Source organism: Ceratotherium simum, chromosome 2 (assembly GCF_057802395.1).
Source record: "Ceratotherium simum simum isolate JZ-2026a chromosome 2, ASM5780239v1, whole genome shotgun sequence".
NCBI classification, from domain to species: domain Eukaryota; kingdom Metazoa; phylum Chordata; class Mammalia; order Perissodactyla; family Rhinocerotidae; genus Ceratotherium; species Ceratotherium simum.
The window spans coordinates 88,925,211-88,946,277 of NC_141901.1; positions in this window are offsets into that span (position 1 = coordinate 88,925,211).

Sequence of the window (21,067 nt, forward strand, 5' to 3'; positions counted from 1 at the left end):
AAAATCTCAAAATATAGATGGTTTAAATATTCTCTATGATGTGATATTGCTATAATATTAAAATACTTTTCAGCTTAACACTTAATGCTTATTTTAGCCCATATATAACAGTGATGTTTTCAGAAAGTAAAAGTGAGTGTAAAATGATCACATATACAAACATACATGTGCCCACACTCACAATCACACAAATAACACTTGTGTAAAGTTTTGACCATTTGAATAAATTATTTATGCAATAGTTTAGTCTTTTGTTTCTTTATTTTACAGATGAGATATCACCACTTAAACAAATGTTTATGATATTAGACATCTTTAATCCCTTTGAAATTTTTCATCTCTACCTGGAAACTCTATTGGGCTCCTCTTTTAAAAAAGAGGCCTCATATTTAGGGTTGCTGGAATTAACAAATAAAAATACAAGACATCCAGTTAAATTTGAATTTCAGATCAACAACTGATAATTTTTTAGTATAAGTATGTCTCCAATACTGCATGGGATGCTCAGATAAATGCAATTTGGGGACATACTTATACTAAAAAATCAGTTGATCTGAAATTCAAATTTAACTGGATGCTCTGTGTTTGATCTGGCATCCTACTAGTATTAGACCAGTTATGTTAAGACCAGTAGGGCCATCATGTATGCCCAATGATCAGTGTCTAACTGCTTGTGCCTGAGACAGAATCACACACTCTGAATTCAGAAGGCTGGATCTTGTGTATCTGACCGCTAGTCAAGAGAAGCGCATTATTGTTATCTGAGCTTCTTTTCCAAATATATCTCCTAAACTGGAATTCAAATTCATTCTTAGTCCAACAGTTTACGCTCATTTTATTATTTCATGTATCATTTTTCTGGAATGAAAGTAGTCCCTGGATCACAGATTTCTGGTGTGCAGAGCCAATTCTACCCACAGGGTGCTGTATGCAATGTCTCTGTGGTAGGATGTGGGGACTCCAAATTACTCACCTACCCCAAGCTATAATCTTAATCAGCCTATCAGATATTTGGAAAATAGAAAATCATCAGATAAACAGTGTTTCCCAAATCTGGCTGCTCATTAGAATTTTAGGAGTTCATTTCTATAATAGATATTCTTGGACTTTTACCTCCAGGGAGTGTGATTCAGTAGGCTTGGGGTAATAATCTTTTGTGTTGTTTTGTTTTGTTTTAATAAACTCTCCTATGAAAGGCATTTGGGAATCATGTATAGCTCAACTCCTTAATATTAGAAAGAACTTGAGTATAAGAGAGATTAAGTTACTCTCCAAAGTTTTTAGAGCCTATTCTATATTGGGAATGAAATCTGGGCTTTCATATTTCTTGAGTTTCCGGGATAGCCAGGCCCTGTTCCATGCCCTGGGAGAACAATGCGAAGCTAACATTTTGGTAGGTGCCCTTAAATCCAGTTACACTGTCACCACAAGGTTATCACATTATTTCTATACCAAACGTTAACTAAATTTTTAACTATCTGCCTTGTTATGAATTAACCTGGAAGCAAAAATCTTTTTTGAGTTCCAGAGAATCACAAGTTTCCAGGAAAATGACAACTGTCATAGGGAAATTCTAGGGGAAGGAATTGGGTGTGCAGGGTGGGTTGAACAGATTGTGTTCCCTCTGGTCTGCAAGATTACTCATTACTGGTGAGGGCACAGGACATTCAGAGTGGGGACCAACAAGGTAAAATATTGCATGGTTAGGACGAGGGAATAAAGCACTAACTTTAGATCAATTAACAACCCAGTTCATCCTTTTCTGAACCTGGCAACACTAACTTTTTGACAGAATGGATTATTACCATCATCTAAAGAATCTTATAATTTTGGGCATATTCTGATGGCAATGACTGAATCTTATACGTGCTGACAACCAATACAAACTTTCAAGAGATAAAAGGACCCCCCCCCCCCAGCTTTTGGAGGTTGAGAGACGCTAATATGAATTTAGGATATTTGTGAAAGTGGAAAAAGCAGAAAAAAAGGGAGAAAAAAGAGTATTATCTATCCAAATCACCAGGCTACACTGTTTTAGGATAAATGGGAGGAATATTTTCTAAATCATCTCAGATCAGAAGAGAATATGTGTGTAATTGTTTCATCGTTAACATAGTATAAAGATGTATTCAATAACATTTGAATGCTTTAAGAGCATAGCATACAAAAGATAGACTCAAATTTAAAGACAGCGTAATAAAAGGAATGAGATGTATTTCCAATTGCGCTTCTGCAGACAAAATAACGATATGGGTGTTGCAACACAGTGAAACACATTGGGGGAATTTTTTAGCATAAGTATTGTCTCCCTTTGATCATTCAAATCAAAAAACATTTTGTGGGAGTGAGAATCACTGTCATTTTTGTCAACTTCTGGTAAAATGGATATTATCCTTTCTCCTTTTAGATATAAAATTAAAAAATTCCTACGTTTGAAAAAAGTGTTTCCCCCCATCACAAGCTAGAAATTATATCAAAGTACATTCTCAGAATATCTTACAACAGAGATCTTAGAATGAAGCAAGAATTCAACTCAAACCATTCTGGGGGGCCCTAGTATGTGTCAGGCAACGTACTTGACTCTATGAGGAATAATGGGTCTAATATGAGTACCTACCATGTGCCAGGCATTAAATGAGATGGTTTAAAATGAACAAAACTGAGTCTAAATCCAGGTTAGAGATGTACCAGCTTAATATACTCCTGAGTTCCTTTCTGCCTTTTAGGAATTTAACAAATTATTTATCCTCTTTGTTCCTGAGGCTGCTAATCTTTAAACAGATTTTAGTACCTGATACCTCACAGCAGTGTTATGAGGATTTGATAAGTGTATACAAATATATGTTTATGAATAAAATATATATGAATCTATATGATTATAATACATAAATATATTTGTAAAAGTATATAAGAACATACATAGTATAAGAATTGAAGACTATTCTACGTTAAGTATATAGAATAGAATATTCTCTATGTATACAGAGTATTTAGTAGATCATATGTCACATAGTAAGCACTCAATGCTTGTAGCTATTATTAAATAGATAGAAGATGTTTATTTCTGAAATATGTATGCTATAGTAGTTATAGTGATAGCTATAAGACTTGCCAAAGCAAACAAGCTGGGGTGGATTGAAATCGCCTGCTTAAAGCAAACTTTAGCAAGATATTAAACATCTCTAAACCCCATTTCCCTTTTCAGAATAAAGGTGAATACAAATCATCAAACTAATAGAATTGTTGTAAAGATAATGGACATAGATATTGTAAAGTTTCCTAACACACATTACAATACGCACATTTCGCTTGGAACAAAATAGGAAAAAATGTCAATATAAGGTCAGAAACAATTCAAAGAGAAAAAGATTTCTAGGTCTACCTCTGTCATCAGAGGATTTAGATCTAGAACCAAGATGGATCCTTCCCAGAAAGGTCTTTTATTCACCTTGATAGTAACATTGTCAAAAAGAAAAGTAAGAATGAATGATTAAAAGAAAGAGAGAGAAAGGAAAAGAAGAGAGAAAGAAAAAGAAAGAGAGAGAGAGGAAGAAAGAAAGAAAGAAAAAAAGGAAAAAAGGAAGAAAGAAAGAGAAAAAGAAAGAAAAGAAACCAAGTTGTTATTACGAACACAGATCTTGAAATTGAATTCTTTCCCCTGATTAACCGGCATTTTTAAGGTCTCTAGTTTTCTAAATATTAAATATAAATTGAGAAGATAATTAAGTGAAGAACACATATAAACCTTTGTTCATAATTCTTGGGCTAGGGAGTAATGAATCAGTGACTAAATGCCATTACATTTTCTAGCGAAAAGAACCCTACTCCTGTGATACTCCAAAGAATCGGTGTTAGCTTCATAAACTCTTAGAAGAGCTCTTGCAGACTGTGGGCCACCCAAGCAGACTGATGCATGACAAGTGTTTAACAAATTTTTGTTGAATGAAGGAACTTTGTATTTGGCCTCAGGCCTGGTTATAGCTTTCAATGGACTTTAGATTTTTTCTTAATAATTTGCGACTGATATTTAAAATCACAATAGCATGAGTCTCCATTCTATCCTAATGAGATTAGGATGTCAATGGTTTAACATTTCCCCTGTTTTTTTTTGTTTGGAAATTCACCTTCATGGTCCTTCTCTCAATTTACCAGAGCGTTTACAAAAATAATTTGCATTATTACATAGCAAGAGCTATAACCCTGTATGATGTATTTATTTTTTAATGGAGACATACGATCACTAGTAAATTGTTTTGAAGTCAGTACTGTACGAATTATAACATTTGGTAATTTATGCTTTGAGAAGAGAGTTTTTTTGGAAAACTTTATATACACTTTTAACACATTAAGAAAAAAACTTCAATTTAGCAAAAATTGACTGGCAGAATTTGTTGCTTTCTTTCAAAAAATCTGAAATTGGCTTAATTTCCTCCTTTTAGCTAAGTATCAATTAATTCCATTGACAAAATGAATTCCCGGAATAAGTATTATCATAGCAGGACACATTACTTATAGGAAACCTATGGTCCATATTAATTGAAATAAAATGATACATATTTATCTTCAAATATGTGAGATTAACCTTTGTAGTAGATTTACAGGTACCATAAACTATTGTCAATAATACTACATCAAGTTCAGACACTGTTGTCAGTAAATTAAAAGTTACTTTTAGGAAAGAATTTATTTCTGTGGAAGCAGCATAAATTCACAGCCAGAAAAACAAATTTTTCACATTTAAAAGCAAATTCTTTGTTCTTTATGAAAATGTTAAAGGCAACACTCCAATTCTGGAAATGCTTGGTGAGTGACCAAAAGAACATTATGAAGTAGTCTCAAGTAAAAATATATATAATCAGCAATATCAATTTCTGCATATATTTCATTAAATTCATGTTTCCTTAGCTGTAATTACCTTTGCTGTATGTACATGCTACTGAAGTTGCAGTAAGAAAACACATGCTTAGTTTTTTCTGTGTTTAAAATTAGATATAGTCAATGTCAGTTTTTTTGTTTTTTTTTTTTTTTGCTGTCATTTTAAATTGTGACTGCATTTAAAAATGACTGGTTAGGGCCAGCCCCATGGCTTAGCGGTTAAGTGCGCGCGCTCAGCTACTGGCGGCCCGGGTTCGGATCCCGGGCGCGTACCAACGCACCATTTCTCCGGCCATGCTGAGGCCGCGTCCCACGTACAGCAACTAGAAGGATGTGCAACTATGACATACAACTATCTACTGGGGTTTTGGGGAAAAAAAAGGAGGAGGATTGGCAATAGATGTCAGCTCAGAGCCGGTCTTCCTCAGCAAAAAGAGGAGGATTAGCATGGATGTTAGCTCAGGGCTGATCTTCCTCACAAAAAAATATATATATATAAATAAAATAAAAATGACTGGTTATCTGAAGGCTTAAAGGCATCTTGAAATGAGCTATTTCAACTTCATTCTTCTATTTTCCCTCAGATCCTTTCTGGAAAATGACATCTCTATTTATTGTGCCGTCCCAAAGCAAAATTTTACATTTTCTATTGCTTTCTTGCACATAGAAAAATTTCTTGATAACTTATGGCATTTTAATGATGCAAATTGTGATTAATCTGTCATTTACTGGGTTTGACATCATAGTAAGGAAAGATCTTTCTCTTTCTCTTTCTCTCCTTCCTCAACTACTTTAGCCACTATGGAAATCATAAAGATCATTTTAATGAACTTTCTGACCTGCCAGAATTTTATGTGGAATTCTAAATTTGTGTTGACCCACTTTTACCATACAACTTCCTAATTTGTCCCTTAATTACTCAAGTCGTCTTGCTTCATTCTAGAAATATGTAGTTAAACTATGTGGAGTTATACTTTTATGTTACAGTGTATAAAAATATACAGTTAAAACAGTTAACTGTATTTATACAGTAATGTAGAGTTTATATACAGTTTGAACATGAATCTATGTGTCACATACCATGTAGGTAAAAATTTAAGTAAATTTTTTCTGAAGTTTCTAACACATTCTTAGAGAAAAACCATACATTTCAAGATAATAATATAATGTATCAAAAAAATGGAAGAATAGACAGAGTTCAGGAAAAGCTTCATTGGAAAGGATTACATGGGATTTTACATGGGAAATTACATCAGTATCTTTATGAATATATGAGATATCTAACCAAAAAATGTTGGGCAGGGTTACCCTCAAGAAGGGTGAGCATTAAGAAAGACAAAGAGTGGAAACAACTCAAATGTCCGTCAACTGAAGAATGAATAAACAAAATGTGGTATATACTTATAATGAAATATTGTTCAGCCACAAAAGAAATAAAGTGCTGGTATATACTACAACATGGATGAACCTTAAAACGTTATGCTAAGTGAAAGTAGTCAGCCTCAGAAAACCACATATTATATGATACACTTTATATGAAATATCTAGAATAGACAAATTTATAGAAAGAGAGCATATTAGTGGTTGCCAGGGGCTGGGGGATGGGTGACTTCTTAGTGGTTGTGGGGTTTCATTACGGTGATGAAAATGTTCTGATATTAGATAGTGGTGATGATCTCACAATATTGTGAATATATGAAAAGCCACTGAATCATATACTTTAGAATGGTTAAAATGATGAACTATATATGATGCCAATTTTATCTCAATTAAAAAAGAAAGGCAAAGAAGTATGAAACAGTGACATATTTTTATGTTACTATAACTAGTTAATGGTATAAGATAATCACATTACCTGGTATGTAAGATATCAAAAACATTTATTGAAGAATTAGTGAATAAGCTAAGTGAAAATTTTTGAAAGATCTGCCAACTTTGTTGAGGAGTTTTAGCTAAATCTTATAAATGATCATATGCCAATAAAGGTCTATAATCAAGAAAGTGGCATTTTCAAATTTAATTCTTTGGTACATTCACTGTCATTAGAAAGGTCAGTGGAAAAGTCTTTGGAAAAGTCTAAGTGTGGAGCATTATTTAAGTTGAGAGATGATGAGGTCTTGAACTGGAACAGATGTCACTGGGTTGTTGGGAGGTTGGCATCTACATTCAGGGAAAGCATCTCTAAGAACCTGTTGTTTACCAAATACGTCCACTGAGTCACAATGTAGTCACTGTCCTCAAGGAGATTACTTCTAATGAAGGAGTGTTGATTTTTATATTGCAAAATATATTAATGAGTAACAAAAAATAACTACTGAAACTATAGAATATTACATATGAATATATTTATTTCTCATATATACTATATTATATCATACATTATCTTTGCAAACATCATTATATCTATATATACATATATATCTATAAATATATAGGTTAAGATGCAACTTACAGAAATTATCAATTTTCAGTTGCTGAGAAGACTATAGTTCAGCATAGTTAATTAACTTTTACATGGTCACTCAATCAAGAAGAGAATTAATAACACTATTTATTTCCATTCTTATTTCAGGTATTTTTATGTTTTCCCAATGCATTTTCACTTGATTTTTCTGGCAAACATGAACAGGAGAATAGAAAATAAATTTGAGAATATTTGGCCTTCCCTAAGGAACAGAAGGAGTAAGAGAGAGAGAAAGTGAGAGAAAAATCATATTAAATCAACTTTGATATTCTGAAAGAATTGATGCACTTCCCGATGTAAGCAACATACACCTTTTGCACTGATAGAATCAGAGTTACTGTCTGAAAGAGATATTGAATAGCCATTAAGAATTATAAATATGGTATCTGCCTGGGCATCAGCACACAAATGGAAAGCTAAAGAAATCTTATTTGACTTTATTAAATGCATTTTTTACCCAAGATGAAGTCTCTATGACCCTCTGTACTGTAATTCACATTTGAGACAGCTGTTCTTTGCCTTTTTTACAAAACAAACTATCAGATGACGGTGATAACACAATAAGAGATGGTGAATACATCGTCTTCCACAAAACAGAGTCAATTACTCCTGGCTTTGTATAAGAAAACGATAACATCTTTCACCACCCCATTCCAAATCAGCTAAGGAAAAACAATTGCCTAAAAAACCTATTGTGTTCTAAGAAACAGAAAGTAAAATTTGCATTGGAGATGCTGCTTTAACTCCTGGTTAAATCCACTTTCACTCGCAGGACTAGATATTAATTCTATAATAAATACTGAGCTATTTAGTGCACTAAAATAGATTAGGAATATTACAACTAATGTATTTTAAAATGTACATATTTATTAAGTTAGAGAAATTTTCAATGGAACATACGAATCCTTTTCCATGGTTTTGGTTTTTCATTATTAAAATAGGATATACACTTTAATATTTAATTTGGACAACCTTATGTCTACATCATTAGACTAAAGAGATCATAGCATTTTATGGCTAGGACAGCTTTAGACGTTGGCTAACACGCTCATTTTCTTACACTCTCATTTTAAGTATTGGAAATCTGTCGAAGAATGTTTGGCTAGCTAAGCTTTGTATTTCACTCATGCGTTTTGTATGTTGATGAATTAATTCATTGATCATTAAAAAATCTATTTGAGGCCCTGCTGTTCACCATTTAATCCCCATATCAGGCAAAAACATCAGAGTTTGGTAGGTTTTTCATATATATATATAAATAAAGCTAGCTAATACATATATATATGAATAAAGGAACAAATAAATGTTTATAAAAAGAGACAAAATATATTTATTATCTACAAAGATAGGAATCAATAGTCAGTTTATATGAGTACAGTTGCACTAGTTATAAATTATAAGCTAATGTTAACCATATAAATAGAATATTATTTGCATATACAAGCAGCCACTAACCAAGAGTAGAAGGAGGATATAGCCAGTACACAGCAACGTGGTCAATTTTATTATTTTTGTTAAACTATTAATGGTAGATGAAACTATAATTAACTTTTTTCATAGTAATATGTGTAATTTACAAAACTTTTTACTTAGAAATATTACAAGTAACAGTTTTACTGAAGAAAGTTTTAGTAATACTGAAAAAAGAGATAACTTACATGCTAGGGTCCAATTATGCAGATACATGAAACGTCAGGTATCCTTTTGTGTGATAGAATATCTGCTATAATTCTTACTAATTTTGAAGTTATCTTAGTTTTTGTATGTACATCTCTCTTTTCTTTTAATTAGGCTGAAAAATACTGTACTCTTTAGCCATTAATTAAAAAATTAATTTCAAGGTTAGAATGTTCTTTTGAATATGAATTAACCACCTGACATAGCAATAGATGTTTCTTCTATTTAAGATAATTAAAAGAAAATTATATTTCCCTTCCTATGCAAATATAACTGCAATTTGGTGCAAGACCTCACATTATACAAGATACTTTCTAATGGAAGGTAGGAGGAGATATGAGGCAGGTAAGATTTAAAACTTGAAACTAAAAATTCAACCTATGAATGTTGAATTCATTCTACTCATGTACCAGAAATTATTCATGCTGAGAAAAAGCACGCTTATTCTAATAATGACTAACTGTGTTTAATATAATTTTTACTAAAGCTAGTCACATTTTAAAAAGCCTCTTTTGTATTAAAACAGTTGGCATAATATTAGATAGTTCTTAGATAGACAGCCACATACAGCATACAAAAGGCAAAGCAAGCTGAGAATTCAGAGAGGAGGAAACCCATAACCTTTAATTGAGAAATAGTTTGAAGTGATTGAGAAAGATTGTTTTAGGAAAGATTAATTATAATCTTAATTCATCATAGCTAATAAGAAAAGTTACTTTACATTATGAAGAAAGAGAGAACATTTTCTAGAAAATTTTCTTCTGCATATATTCAAATGGGGATCTGATCTGGTATTGTTCAAGTATTACAAATATTGAGTTGATTAAAAATACACCACTATGAAAGGTAGATTACTATCTTTACACAGGCTCCGCAATAAGTAAATGGGACATTCCATATTTGGAAACCTTTGCCAATGTCTTAAAATTCTTAAATGTTATTAGTTTATGAAACAAAAACAGAAGACGTGCAGAAAATGCCATCATGACCTGGTTGACATGTCAACAAACTAGGTTGTCTAGAAAAAAAAATGATGTGTAAGGCAAATATTTTTGACAGAGTGTTTTGTGTATGCAAGTTTAAAAATAAAAAGAAAAGCATAATCTTTAATTGGTAATATACATCAAGGAGTTGGAAGTAATACACTTAAGATCATCTGACATCATAAGTTGAAGAGAATAGACTGGGTTCACAATATTTTGAGTTATCAAGAGAAATGAACTCTAGATGATCTGGATCTTCTCTCATTTTATTACATGAAATCCTCGCCATGGTACAAATTGACTGCACATGGGAACATGCCACGATGTCATTCTTAGCAATCTAGGATTGTTGCCAGCATCTAGGTTAGAAAGGAGAGAGAAATAAGTAACACATAGAGAATTCATTATGGAGCTACTAGTTGTTTGTTTGTTTTTAATAAAAAATGCAAACAATATCTATTTTTCTCAAGAGGCCTCTTATTTTATCTTTTTATGAATTTTGTCCAGGTAGTAAATACCTTATTTTCATTTCTGTCTCTAAGACAAGTGTGCTGAGGACATCTACAGGTATGTCACCGGACTTGACCTTCCACACAGAATCTACACTAAATGCACTCTTGGATGTATAAACTAGCAGGACAAAAAGACACGAGTGAAGATATTGAATACATGTATTGAACAATACATACGCACAGACACAGACACAAGCTGACCTGCTTTATGAACAAAGAGGCATCTAAATTTAACTAACTGATTTTCTTTTCATCCATCCACCCGTCATCTAGCTGAGTCTCCACCAAGGATCAGATTGTCAAGCTGGACTCATGCATTAAGCTTAACTGTGAAGGATACAGGCAATCAAAGGATCAGATGAAGCACAAAGAGGTCTGGGGGGTAAAGGGCAATTTCCTAGTTCTTCATGCATGACGTAGGGCCCTCTGGCTCAGAACAGATATGGTCTCTATTTGAGGTTCATGGAATCACTCACATAGCTGGAGAATTTACATTCTGAAATCACCATTTTATACCCCAGAAAGTTGTATAGCCTATCCTATGTGACATGATCGTATTTTCTAGGGAGTCAAGACTTACAGGTCCTGGGTTCTATTTACTAGAGGGAATCCTTGGCCAGGAGCATCATCTTAAATTCAGAGATAAGGTCTCTTTCTCTTACCAAATATCGTTAGGTTATTTACCCAGGTCAAGGCTCCCCCCTTACCTGAAGTGAATGACTAGATCTTAAGCCAGCTGCTTTAACTCCTTTCTCCAAGTAGCCTTCCAAATACCCAACAATCAATCCATTTACCAACTAACACAGTGTTCAAAATGTTATACGTAGATTTGGGAACCATTCTCTATTATGAAGGTGATTACCATCAAACACAATTTTTTATCTAATATTTTCATTCTCTGATCGTTAACAAAAAATAATTTAAGTGTCTCCTACTCACTATTGTGTCTCTACTATCTAGCAGATATCAATCACATAGAAGTCACTCAAAATTTATTTGTTCACGGAATAAGAAAAGCTTATTTAAAAGTGTAAAGGCCCATGATTGGAGCTTAAAGATATAAATCATATAGGGAAAGTGAGAAATATTATTACCAGAAATCTAGGGTAAGTATCAGCAAATAGAACATATTTAGTAACTCTGAGCTACCTGATACTCTAAAGAAAATAAAATGCAAAAATAATGTATCATAGCCCTTCTCAGTATAAAAGAAAAATCTACAAGCTAGCCCAACAAAGACAAAAGTAATATAATAAATCAGTAAAAATTTGATGTGCAAAAACTTTATATATAATAATATATTTTCCACATATATTTTATCGCTTGAAGTTTGTGAAACATTCTAATTTTCTATTTAATATTTGTGTGTGTGTGTGTGTGTGTGCGCAGAAGATTAGCCCTGAGCTAATATCTGATGCCAATCCTCCTCTTTTTGCTGAGGAAGATTGGCCCTGGGCTAACATCTGTGCCCATCTTCCTCTACTTTATATGGGATGCTGCCACAGCATGGCCTGACAAGCAGTGCCTTGGTCCGTGCCCGGGATCTGAACCTGCGAACCCTGGGCCACCGAAGCAGAGGAACATAATCACTACACCACCGGGACAACCCCTGTATTTAATATTTTTGTTGTCTATGACTCACACTTATTATCCATTTTACAGAACAGGCCAATGATGCTCATAATGTCTTAGCAATGTGTATAAGTAACATCATATGTTAGAGTTGGAGCCAACACTCAAACATGTTCTTGAAATTACCGTGTTCTTCTCACTACAACACACTGACACCCATTATAAATGTGGCCATTTCGTACTGGCTAAAATAATTGTTAAGTCTTCGTATATTGTACATGTCTGTTGTCACTACTGATAATTCATTAGTACGAGCAAGAGTAATTCATAGTATGTATAGTATTCAAATTCATAGTATGAACAAGAGTAAATACCATGACATTAAAGCAAATTATAATAGCATTACTAATTTATAATGGTTAATATTTTGTTTTAGAAAAATTAGAATTCTCTTTAGAAATGTCTAGATTTTTTGGCAGCTGTGTACCTTAAAAAATACTAAAGTCTAAAGTACTCAAAAAAGTGACAGAAAATAACAATTTCCTATGACTAGGAGTCCATCTTCTTCAAAATAAAGAACACAGTGGTAGAGACAATATTTTTCATGATAAGAGCTCATTGTGTTTTTAAGAAAAGTACTTTATGTCAGAGGTGAAGTAAAATATTATATTATAGTATTTAAAATATATATATTTAAAAGATAAAATTTTTATATATTGCTGCGTTCATCTTATTCTATCTCAGATAGAAGGTATTTAATGAAAGAAACACAGAGTTTGAAAGTAACGTGTCATTTGAATATATTTACTTTTCCTATACATACCTTTATAAGCTTTTGATAGAGAAGCCCAAATAGAGAACGTGTCAATCAGAAAAAGTCCTATCAAAAGCTAGTGAAAGGATTCTGAAGAAGTCATCAATCAGGAAATATTTTTCTGAGCAACATGTGCAATGAACTGTGCTTGATGGTGGGTATTATAATGAATGATGCATGGTGCCTGACCAAAGAGGTATTTGATGTGTAAAAAAATATTTGGGGATTGAAAGATTGTTCATAAGTGTAAGGCATCTTAAAGCATTTATTAAGCAATCTAAATGAAGTTAAATACATACATATATACATGCACACCTGCCTACACATATACACACAGACAAAAGAAACATTTCTAGAAATATTTTCATATTTCATCAAGTTACAATGTCACCATTTCTTGAAAGCCTTTTCTTTTAAGACAGATACAGTTATTTTGTATAATGTATGTTCAGTAAGATCCAAAAAACTTAATATATTTTACAGTTCAAATTTTAACTTATTGAGTACCTTCATTAAGTTTCTTTGCTTACATTCTCTTACATGCTGAATTAATTGTTTCATTCTCTTACATGCTGAATTAATTGTTCCCTCTTCAATTTCCATAGTGTTTAGGATATAGTTTATTTTAATTTTCATAATTTCATAATAGGTGATGACATCTCTTTTTAATAAATTAAAAAGAATGATAATGATGGAGAGCATAGAACAAAAGCATAACAAAAGCAGTCAACAAAATCTTACCTTAATTAATTGCCTTTATTAACTTACTCTGGTTAGGTGTCTTTTTAAAAATTTTTTCACATCCAGAAATTAATTTTTATCCGTTTCCTAGAGTTAAAGAGAATTCAAGTGCATTCAGAAAAGTTGACTTACAATAATCCAACTCGCAGAAGATTGATACACAAATTAGACCACCCAATTAACTAATTTACAATGTAAAGATAAATGTCAGAGTCTGGAGTAGAAATTATTCAGGATAAGCCATATTTATTCTTGTTTGGTGAGCACAAAATTACTCTGGAGAGTGAGTCTCTGATTCTGGATTTTAATGGCATAGTAATATAAGGATTGGTTGCAGCTGCCTCCATAGCAGCTGTCTCCATAGCAGCAATATACCAAGCACCAGCATAGATGTATTGACTGGTGTGCTAGCTGCAAATTGTCAGTTTCTCCTTTCAGATTTTTCAAGCTAAACACTTTTTTCTTTATATATTATAAGATTTTAAGTTCCATTTCATAAACTTCTGTTTGCTCTCCTCCACCTGATTTGCAAAATCCTGGCCTTTACGGTACATTTGGATTATATAGCTCATGCTGTGCTAGCTTTGTCCTTTAACCTTTGGAAATCTGCACATTGCCTTGGTATCCTGTGCATACAATAGAAACCAAACATCTTAAGTGTGCTTTTGCTCAGTTTTGACAAATGCATATATTTGTGTAACCCTATATATAGAGAGAGCAAATATAAATATGCTTAAGTCTGTAAATATAGGTACAAGTACCTATCAGGATACCAAACATACCCATCATCCCATAAAGTTCCCTCATGCCCCTTCCTTCTATCATAAGTAACATTATTCTTTTTCTTTTTTTATGTCTTCTAATATTCTAATCATAAGTATCATTATTCTTTTTCTTTTTTTAACAATAGCTTATTTATTTATTTTTACTAAGACTTTACTTAGGTCCACAGCAAAATTGATGGGAAGGTACAGAGATTCTTTATGTACGCTCAACCCCAAAACTTGCATAGCTTCCTTCACATCAACATACCCCATTGGAGTGGTACAGTTGTTACAATTGATGAACCTTCCTAGATACATCATTATTGGCCAAAGTCCATATGGTTAACACTTGGTGTTGTACATTGTACAAATTTGGAGAAAAGTATAATGATATATATCCATCATTTTAGTATCATATACAGTATTTTCACTGTCGCAAAATCTTGAACCCTGCCCCTGCCCCAACCCCAAGCAACCACTGGTCTTTTTACTGTCTCCACAGTTTTCTCTTCTCAGAATGTCATATAGTTGGAATTATAGAGTATGTAGCCTTTACAGATTGGCTTCTTTCACTTAGTAATATGTATTCAACTTCCTCCATGCCTTGTATGACTTGATAGCTCATTTCCTCTTTAGTGCTGAATGATACTCCATTGTCCGGATGTCCCATAATTAATTTATATATTCATCTGATGAAGGACATCTTGGTTGCTTCCAAATTTGGCTACTGTGAATGCACTTGCTGTAAACATCCATGGCAGGTTTTCATGTGGACATAAGTTTGCAATTTTAGCAGATAAATACCAAGGAGTGTAGCTGCTAGTAAGAGTATTTTCAGTTTTGTAAGGAGCCACCAAACTGTCCTCCAAAGTGGCTGTACCACTTTGGATTCCCACCAGCAATGAATGAGAGTTCCCATTGCTACACATCCTCACCAGCATGTGGTGTTGTCAGTGTTCTGGCTTTTGGCCACGTGTAGTAGTATCTCATTGTTGTTTAATTTGCATTTCCCTGATGACATATGATGGGGAGTACCTGTTCATATTCTTATTTGCTATCTGTATATCTTCTTTGGTTAGGTGTCTGTTAACGTGTTTGCTAATTTTTAAATTTGTTTTTTTTTTTCCTGTTGTTTAGTTTTAAGAGATCTTTGTATATTTTGAGTAACGGTCCTTTATCAGATGTGCATTTTGCAAATATTTTCTCCCAGTCTATGATCTATCTTCTCACTCTTTTGACATTATCTCTTACAGAGCAGAAGTTTTTAATTTTACTGAAGTCCCACATATCAATTATTTCTTTCGTAGATTGTGCCTTTGGAGTTGTATCTAAAAAGTCATCATCTTGTCCAAGGTCAATGTTATCTTCTAGGAGTTTTATAGTTTTGCATTTTACATTTATATCTGTGATTCATTTTGAGCTGTTTTTTGGTGAATAGTGTAAGGTCTGTGACTAGATTCATTTTTTTCGCATGTGGATGTTCAGTTGTTCCGGCACCATTTGTTGAAAAGACCATCTTTGCTCTGTTGTATTACCTTTGCTCCTTTGTCAAAGTCAATTGACTGCATTCATGTGCATCTATTTCTAGACATTCTATTCCGTTCCATCAACCTGTTTGTCTATTCTTTCACCGATATCACAATGTGTTGATTACCATAGCTTTATAGCAAGTCTTGACTTTGGATAAAGTCAGTTCTCCAACTTTGCTCTTAACCTTCAATATTGTATTGGCTACTTTGGGTTTTTGTCTCTCCATATAAACTTTAGAATCTGTTTGTCAATACCCACGGAATAACTTGCTGGAATTTTAATTGGAATTGCATTAAATGTGTAGATTAAATTGGAAAGAACTGAAATCTTGACAATCTGGAGATTTCCTATCCATGAACATGGAATATCTCTCCATTTATTTAGTTCATCTTTGATTTTTTTCATCAGAGCTTTATAATTTTCCTCATATAGAAGTAGTACATATTTTATTAAATTTATACCTAAGTATCTCATTTTGGGGGGTGCTAATGTAAGTGAGATTGTGTTTTTAATTTCAATTCCACTTTAAAATAACACTATATCACTTCATGGGTAGTGTACATTATAATCACAAAATAATCCTAATTTTTTCCTTCTGTTCCTTGTATAATTGTTGTTATTCATTTAATTTATATATAAACATACTAAATCATATATATATATACACACATACACGTACACACACACAGATATATATATATATATGCACTTGTTAGTGCCATTGAGTTGATTTTGACTCCTAGCAACACTGTGTACAGCAGAGCAGAACACTGTGAGTCTTTTTGTGCCATTCTTTCACCTCTGGTGCTGTATCAGGCTATGCTCCACTGCTATTCAGTGTTTTCCTCATCAATTTTTTTGGAACTGGGTGGCCAGGTCTGTCTTCCTAGTCTGTCTTAGTCTGGAAGCTCCGCTGAAACCTGTCCACCATCAGTGATGACCCTGCTGGTATTTGAAACACTGATGGCATAGATTTCAGCATCACAGCAACACAAAACTGCCACAGTATGACAACCAACAAACAGGTGGTGTGGTTCCCTGACTAGGAAATAAATCGAGGCCACTGTGGTGAGAGCACCAGATCTTAACCACTATACTACCAGGGCTGGCTGCATATATAAGCATGCATAATCAAATACGTTGTTAGTATTATTATTTTGAACAAACTCTTATCTGTTATATTAATTAACAAAAATAAAAATGAAAGTTTTTATTTTATCTTCACTTCCTTTTATTTTACCTTCACATTCCTTCTTTGATGCTCCTCCTTATTTTATGTAAATCTAAGTTTATGACCAATATTGTTTTCCTTCTCTCTAAAGAACTTCTCTTAACATTTTTTGCAAGGCAAGTCCACTGGGAACAAATTCCCTCAATTTTTGTTTGTCTGAATGTCTTTACTTCGTCACTTTTTTTTTTTTTTTTTTTTTTTGTGAGGAGATCAGCCCTGTGCTAACATCCGCCGATCCTCCTCTTTTTTTGCTGAGGAAGACGGCCCTGGGCTAACATCTGTGCCCATCTTCCTCCACTTTATATGGGATGCCGCCACAGCATGGCTTGCCAAGCAGTGCGTCAGTGCGCGCCCGGGATCCGAACCAGCGAACCCCGGGCCGCTGCAGCGGAGCGTGCGCACTTAACCGCTTGTGCCACCGGGCCAGCCCCTTTACTTCGACACTTTTGATGGATAATTTTGCAGAGTACAGAATTCTAGATTGGTGAGGTTTTTTTCTGTCACCACTTTAAATATTTCACTCCACTCTCTTCTTCCTTGCATGGTGTCTGAGAAGGCATATAATTCTTATCTTTGTTTCTCTAAGATAAGGTGTTTCTTTTTCTCTAGGTTCTTTCAGGGTTTTTTCTTTACCTTTGATTCTTTAATTGGAAAATGATATGCCAACGTATAGTTTTTTTGGCATTTATCCTGCTTCACGTTTTCTGAGCTTCCTGTGGTTTGGTGCCTGACATTAATTTGGGGGAAATTCTCAATCATTATTGTTTCAAATATTTCTTCTGTTCTTTTCTTTCTTTCTTCTCCTATTATTCCTATTATGGGTATGTTACACATTTTGCAGTTGTCCCACAGTCCTTCTTTATTCTCTTTTGTTTTATTTTGAGTATTTGTTCTATTTACTTTTCAATTTTAGAGGTTTCTATTGAGATATCCTCAAGTTCAGAGCTCTTTTCTCAACCACGTCCAGTCTATCAAATATGCCCATCAAAAACAATGTTTATTTCTGTTACAGTGTTTTTGATCTCTAGCATTTCTTTTTTATTCTTTCTTAGGATTTCCATCTCTCTACTTACATTGTCCTTCTGTTCTTGCATGCTGTCTACTTTCTTTATTAGAACCTTAGCATAATAATCATAACTGTTTTAAATTCCCAGTCTGATAATTCCAATATCTCTGTCATGTCTGGTTCTGATGTTTGTTTTGTCTCCTCAAATTGTGCTTTTTGCCTTTGGTATTCCTTGTAATTTTTTCTTGATAGCCAGAAATGATGTCCTGGGTAAAAGGAACTTTTGTAAATAAACCTTCAGTAACGTGCTGGGGAGATGTAAGGGGAGCATTCTCTAGTCTTATGATTAGGTCTCAGTCTTTTAGTGAGTCTATGCCTCTGGAGTGTGAACTTCACAAGCATTTCCTGGTTTTTGTCTCCCTCCTTATGTGGGACATAGCTAGAATGGGCTAGAATCAGATATTTCCCTTCCCCCAGGTCATTTAGGTTCTGATAATACCCTAGCAAGTTAGGCTCTGGTTAACTAGTTTCCCCTGAGAGCAGGCCTTGTTGAGAAGAACAAAATGCCCTGGTATATTTCAAAATGGCTCCTTTTCCTCTCCTCCTGCTGGAAACACGAAGGGATTTTTCTCAGATATTTATTGTGGGAATCTGGTCAAGCTCCTGGAGATAAATTTCACAGTATTGGGCCCCCCTCACCTGTGACTGGGTCCCCTTGGAGTTTTTAACTTCCAAACTTTTCCACACTGAGTCTCCAGCAATTTGTCAATTACATTAGTCCAGGTTTTCCTACATTGCTTGGTTCTCGCTGCAGTTCCATGCATGAGTCTCTGCCCCGGTAAGGTATGATTCCCTGTATTTACTCTCTATCTAATCTTTGTCCTCTCCTCTCTTATAGATCCAAGAAGAGTTGCTGATTTTTCAGTCTGTTCAGTTTTTAGTAGCTGTTAGAATGGAGTGGCAATTTCAAGCTCCTTACATGCAGAACTAGAAACCAGAAGCCCCCCTTAATTTTTCCTCTTCTAGAATTTTGAATAAATGGGATCACGCAGTACGTACTCTTTTGTGTAATGCTTTGTTCATTGAGCTTAGTGTGCTGGAGACCCATCCCTGTTGTTTGGCATATGGTAGCTCCTTCTTATATTTGTAGAGTATTATTTCTTTGTATGAATTTAAGACACTTTGTTTATTCATTGTGCTATTGATTGACACCCCTGGTGCTTCTAGTTTGAGGTTATTATTAATAAAGCTGTAATGGAAATTTTTGTACTTTTTTTTATGAACATATGTTTTCATTTATTTTTGGTAAACCTTAGCTAGGAATAAAAGTGCCAGGTTTTAGGGAAAGTATTTAATTTTATGAGACATTATCAGGAGACTTCGGGTTTCAGCTCCAACATTCAAGAATTTGTCAGACTTTTTTCCAGTTTAGTTGTATAATTTCACAGCCCACCAACAATATTGCTCCAAATCATCACCAAAGCTTGGTGATGTCATTCTTTTTAATTTAGACCTTGTGGAGGTTTTAGACCTTTTAATTTAGACCTTATGGAGAAATATGGTATCTCATTTTGGTTTTAATTTATATTTCTTTAATGATTTTGAGCACTTTTTAATGAGCTAATGGCTATTAATATATATTCTTTTGTTAAGTGCCTGTTCAATTTTTCCTGTTGTATTGGCTTGTCTGGCTTATTTACTATTGGGCTGTAAGAAGCCTTCATATGTCATGTGCATTATACTTTTGTTTGATGTATGTTTTGCAAATATTTTCTTACAGCCTATGCCTTGAACATCTATTTTCTTAGCATTGTGTTTTAATGAACAGAAGTTTGATTTATGGTTAAGTCTAATTTATCAGGTACCATTTTTTTCTTTTTTATTGTTATTGCCTTCTTTGAACTCTGATACCTTTACTTATCTCCAAGTCATAAGCATATTCTCATGTTTTCTCCTAAAAACTTGTTTCAGTATCTGAAACATACATGAGTTGGATTTGTCACACTTCCTGACTCTTTGCCTATCTAGTAATTTTTAAATTCATGCTTAGCATTATACATAAAAGACGATGGAAATTTCAGACATTATCTTCCATCAGAGAGGGTTCCCCATTTCCTCTGTCAGAATATGTTACACTGTTTCTATCATCTCAATCCATCCAGGGATTGAGTTGAGTTGGGACTTGCAGTTTCACTCCACCTCTGGTTTACTTCTAGGTTGATCTTATCTTTTCAGGGTTTTGATTGGGAGCTGGGCAGGTCTCCAACTCCTCAGCTCTGAAATACTGTTCTTCAGAGAGTTGGAGCTTAGCTCTTTATCTTCTTGGTCCATACAGGTGTACATTGTGGTTAGTGTCCTCAGGCCAGCTGTGTTTTTATTTGTAACGAGCTCTCTCTGGCAGGACTTTGTCTCCCAGCACCTCAAGGCAGCAGAAACATTTACTGTATCTTTTCACGTTCTCCCTGTTTTTGCCCATCATCCATACCACACCAGAAATCTGAAGGGTAAAACTGGTGTTACGTCTGGGACACTTCTAGTTTTCAGTCAGTCATGCCCGAGTCATAGGTCACAGATCAGCTAATCCTCTGCTGGTTTTCTTTTCCCTCAGTAGAGTCTCTGGTTGGGCTCAGCACAATCTTCTGTCCACCACCACCTTTGAGATGATGGCTGGCTCTCCTCAGCACTTTCCTCACTGGAAGGCATTTTCCTCATTTGAGTTTTAGTTCATCTGGTCTTTATTGCTTCTGCAGGTCTTCAGTGCTTTTAAAATATAATATTTGCAAGTTTTCTGTGTGTCACAGTAGGAACATTCAGTTGCCATAATCTATTGGTTTATGTAGATGTGGAAGTCAATGGCATCACTTGAAAGTTTGTATTCTTATTTTTTGCTAGTAAACT